Source organism: Pinus tabuliformis, chromosome 2_2 (assembly GCF_031772625.1).
Source record: "Pinus tabuliformis cultivar Carrire ecotype Pingquan chromosome 2_2, CPIR1, whole genome shotgun sequence".
Taxonomy (NCBI): Eukaryota; Viridiplantae; Streptophyta; class Pinopsida; order Pinales; family Pinaceae; genus Pinus; species Pinus tabuliformis.
In genome coordinates, this window is record NC_142300.1 from 491386381 (window position 1) to 491392380 (window position 6000).

A 6000-nucleotide genomic window follows, 5' to 3' on the forward strand; every position below is an offset into this window, starting at 1 on the left:
GTTAATTCCTCTTATTTTCCATTCCCTAGGTGACCTATTGGAACTTTCAACATCAAATTCTGGAGCATGATGTTGTTCGGAAGAGAGACCACATCCTAAAATCTTGCATCGAAGAAATTGAATTTATGTTGTCAGAAAGATGACTGAGATGATTATCCTATTGCAAGTGTTTGTGTTGAAGTCATATGGAATGTGGTTTGATAAGTAGTTGGTGCAAGAACTTGAAGATGTTGATCAAATATATACCATTTTCATACAAGTATACTTTCATGGGCATCAAATTATATGACATATTTCAAATATTGTACCTTGTTGGCTAGTGATATGTACCCTGACAATTGTTGATGAAGTACTAATTGATGTTCTAATTGTTTAACTTTATTAACAATTCCATTAAAATAATTAATGGCATTGGAAGATTATACTTTTACTCTCTTCCCTTCTCTAAACCACTATCTCTCATCCTGTTGTAGTTGGGATTAAGATTTTTCTCCTGTAAAACCTAATTCTCATGGGTAGACCTTTCTTGATGTTGAGCTACTTGTCGAGAGAACAATTCTCAAATTTGAAATTATTTAATTTATATCTGATTGCATGTGGATGATAAATATAATCGGAAAATAGTAAAAATATTAGGCTCTATGATATAATTTTTGTTCTAGCTGTTCCTGTTCTTGGAAAAATTCTTGGTGAGCCTTTTCAATTTGAGTGGATATATTTTCACTCCCTTGAACTATCACTTTATCTTTAAATTTATTTACATGAGAAATTATTTGCTCACTATCGTGGACCAGTTGTTGTACAAAATATTATATTCAAATAAGTGGATATTCAATTCTGCTTGGATTATTGATATTAAGTTTTTATATTTATTCGTTCTAACATTCTAACTAAATATCCCTTGTTATTGTTGTCTTCGCTAAATCTTGCTACTATCCAACACCGTTCTTTAAAAAATTTTCTTGGTTGATCTCATAAAATTTTCTAGGGCTTCAAATATTTGTGTATCTCAAGCATGCCTTAAGTCAACTTTTTTACTAGGTGTTTATTTTACCCTTTCTTTATTTATGGAGCTCAAGTGCTGGGTGTAGTTGACTCTACTAGAGGAACTTCTTTGCTAGTTGTAGGTGAGGTTGAGGTAATGTCTATTTGTAAATTAATTTTTGCTAGAATTTCCTTTAATATATATTATGAAATAGTATTCTTGTATGGGACCTTTTGAATATCAATCTACTTGGTAATTCAATATGATGTCTAACACTTGTTTTCATTATTTTTTGTTGCATTCACTCAACTCTCATTAGTTCTATGTCTCTTTCGAACTTCCATTTATAACATTTTAAAGAGTGTTTTGTAACTTTTATTTAAGTTTATATTAAAAACATTTACTAAAGTGTTATGAACCCTAAACCGTACACACTAAAACCTAAGAATTTTATAACATTTTAAAAACTATTTGGAACTTTTATTTAAGTGCTTATTAAAATAATTTACTAAAATTTTATAAACAATAAACCCCAAACCCTAATCACTAAACCATAAACCCTAAGAATTCTATGAGTATCTATAATAAGGGAAGACCACACGTGGGTATGCGAGTGTAGGAGGGAGAAACTTGTGGTACATGAGATGCCTCGACCTTTGTTTTTCCATCCTTCTTCATAAACCTATTTCCTTTTATTTATTTTTCTTCATAACTCCTTGAGGCTCCATGGGATGAATGCATTATGTGTAATATGTAGTAGTGGATACCCCCCTTAGGCGGGGTTGTTCATCCCTAAACCCTAAACCCTTAACTGTAAACCCCAAACACTAATCCACAAGCCCTAAACCCCAAATACTAAACACTAAACCCTAAGAATATTCAAGTGTTTATTAAAACAATTACTAAGGTCTTATTGGCTACGAGGAAATTTGATGTTGTTCGAGTGTAAATAAACCCTTATCTAGCTAGGGATTTTCCCTAAAGGGCCCACACTCAAAACAAGCCATGTATATCAATTTAAATTCAAGGGATTTACCATCTCTTTGTTAATGAAAATATTTAATTATGAGGAAGTAGTACAATGTAAATCTTTATTTTTATTACTAAGGACAATTCATGCAATTTATTTACTTGTTACTACGTGTAATGAAGTGATTCCATCAAAAGTTTACAATACTATACTATCATTTCTATTTATATTCTATGAGTACACATTAGATATTCATGTGAGCTCTATATATTTTGTTTCTACATAACGATTTTATATAACTTACTATTACTATCATTTTATTTGAAGAAGAGAATACACAAATTAGGCAAGAGCTTTGTTGAACCCTTGTCATGGGAGTTTGGAAAGGTTGTACTTTAGGTGTTATTCTTAATTTACCCAAGACTTCTTGTTCCATGGCCAATTGGCATGATTCCAGTCCTTTCGCCTATAGCAAGCTAAACTAGGGATACATTTATTTTTCTACAAGTTAAACTATGTATAAATTTATTTTTCTTACTTACAATAATTCTTTACTATAGTATCTTACAACAAACTATATTTTTACAGGTGAATAAGGGTTATTGTGTGTGTTTATATATATTCATCCAAACAAGCTTCTTTAATTTATTATATAATATCCTTTTTCATCACTGCACACGTTCAAGTCTATTCTTTTTTTTGTTGGGAAACCCACATAGACTAAAATATACTTATCTAAGATTTTCCTGCTGGAAATAGTTTAAAGGTTATTGCATTTCTCCCAAAAAAGAACTATGATTCCAAGTAGTTCTCCCAAAGATGTAACTCCTACTTCCTAGGAGAACAAATAGTAGTCCTTTCCCAATTTACCTTTCCTTGACCCTTAACAACATATTGCTACATTTGGGGTATGATAACAATAATTATTTCCCAATATCCATTTATATTTTATCCAGCATGTTTTATCTCCGAAAAACCTTTTAAGTGAGTTGCACTCATGAAATTTTTATTTTGAGAGATGTGTTTTCTTGGTCATCTACAAAACCAACAATTCAACTCAAGCAAAAAAGAGAACCTTTATTTTTTTACATTTTTATCTTGCCTCTTCTTGGACATAACTCTTTCCTTGTGAATTATAAGTCTAATCTAACATGTAATCATTTGACCCAATTTGACTTGTTAGCAACATCTTCAATTAAAAGGGTACTAATAGAAATTTGCCAAGGCTTATTACAATTCACTTTTGCAATTAGAGGAAACATAAGAACCTTTAAAAGTACATCTTTAGCATGTTTAAAAAAGATAGTTGTATATCTTTTAAATGAATTATACGTTTTCTTTGAAAATTAATTTATTAAATTAAACACAAATATAAATCAAAGGATAAAAACTCAACTCCAAATTTGTATTTCTAAAATATATTTTGATTAAAATAATCATAAACAAATTAAATGAACATAAGTTAGTTAAAATAGACAATTCAAATTTTCTTCTCATTAGATTGATATTATGTATGTGTAAAATCATTACAGGAAAAGGAAAGAAAGAACACAAAAAATAAACTCATAATAAAAGAATAAAAAACACATTTGAATATTCTATCACTACAAAGCATCAATTTCCAGCTAATTAATTTATAAAGTATAAAATTTCTAGGAGATTATGATAAACGTTTCTTGGTATATTTTTTAAATATATTGTGGTATATAATTTAAATGTATTGAGTAATTGTGCTTGCAAAATTTTTATCATCATAATTATTTGTGATATTATAGTTAATTTTATTATTGAAACGTGTGTTAATTAATAGAAGTTATGATCATTTGTAGAAATAAATGGGATGTTATTAAGTTGAATTTTAATTTTCACATAAAATAAGTTAATGCCCAAATTCAACTCATTTAAAGTGTAATTGCTATATATGATATTTATGTTTGGTTAAAACCATTATATAACATATACACAAAATAAAATATAATAAAAAAGAATTTGAAATTCTACCATAAAACATAAAATTGTAATTAATAATAAGAATATATTAATTATAAATATTTGTCATTTTAAAATACACACATTGAATAGTGGTGGTTACAAAAAGGAATACATTGTCATTCATGATGTCATGGCCATTTACTAAAATAAGCGAACTTTTATTAAATTTAACATAGATAAGTTATGCAAGAATTCAATTCATTTGAAGTGTAATTCTTGCATTGGATACTATGCATGCTTAAAATCATCACATAATTTATTGGTATAAAGTTAGTGTAATTGTTTTTTTGTGTTCGATAATTTATAGACATACAAACACAAACAAACAAACCAATACATTACATAAAATAAAAACACAAATATTTAAAGTTCTACCATCATAAAACATGTATTTGTAACTAATTATCAATATATAATGATTAAAAATTATTATAAAATAATTTGACTCTTAAAGATGCATTGAATAATGACACTTACAAAATTGGATGTTGGATTGTGGCAACATTAGCAGAGACAACAATTATAAAATGGAGATTTAGTTAGAATGTTAGAACTAGGAAATAGACAAACTTCATAACAACAATCCAAGTGGAATTAATGACCACTTATTGCAATCCAATAGTTTGTACAACAATTGGTCGACCAGAGTGAGAAAATAGCTGCTCATGAAAACAAATTTCAAGATAGGCTCATAGTTCAAGGGAATGAAAATATATCCACTATAATTCAAAAGGCTCACGAAGAATTTTCCCAAGAAAAGAAAGAGTTTGAAAAAACATTATATCACACAGCCCAATATTTTTAATATTTTCCCAATATATTTATCATCGACATGCAATGAGATATAAACTCAATAATTTCTAATTTGAGAATTGTTCTCGCGACAGGTAACTCAACCTCGAGAAAAGTCTACCCATGAGAATTAGGTTTTAAAAGAGAAATATCTTAATGCCAACTACATCAGGAGGAGAGACAGTGGTTTAGAGAAGGGAGGAGAGTAAAAGTAGAAGATGACAATGTTATTGATTATTTTCATGGAATTGTTAATAATGTGAAACAATTAGAACATCAACTACTAGTAGATCAACAATTGTCAAGGTACATATCACTAGCCGACATGGTACAATATTTGTAATATTTAAAATAATTTGATGCCCCTGAAAGTATATTTGTATGAAAATAGTTTATATTTGATCAACATCTTCAAGTGCTTGCACCAAATACTTATCAAACAATATTCAATATGACTTCAACACCAACACCTATAATAGCACAATAATCTCGATCATCTTTCTTACAACATAAATTCAATTTCTTTGAGCCGAGATTTTATGATGTGGTCTCTCTTAGGAACAACAACATCAAACTTAGGAAATTGAAGTTGAATGTTCCAATAGGTCTCGTAGGGAAAGGAAAATAAGAGGAATCCACATCTTAATATTGCTGGTGTAATTCAAGAAGTTATAATTTCCCTTGAAACTAGATATGCTAATTAGCCAACCACCGTTATGGACAAACTTGTATTTCATTATAAGCATTTACATTTTTTAATTTACGATGTATCAAATTATATATATATATATATATATATCATTGTATCTTTTGTGATTGGATTCTCAAGTGAATATAATATAAAGTAACACTTTGTTAGTTCTCTGCTATATCGCTTCTCTTCTATTCCTATGTTCCTTATCTTCATGTGATTTCCTGTTTTCCTTTCTACTAGTAACAAATGTTCATTGTATATTATATATCATTTTTCTGGAATATTTTACTAAAATATAAAATGTTGTAAAATATTGGTGGTTCTTTCAATGAATTTGAAAAGCTTGTAAGATATTAGTGAATCATTTAGTTAATTATAAAATCTTGTAAATTATTGGTTCCCTCGTTTAATATTTACATCAAGTTTTCTTTTCCTTCTTATGCATTGATTCATTAATAGAAAAATAGTTATCCAATTACTTCACTTCAAATAAAACAAAATCTTTAGGATTTCGTGGTTCATCACCATCTATAAGTTTTTCAACTCCTTGGTGTGTAAATATTAGAG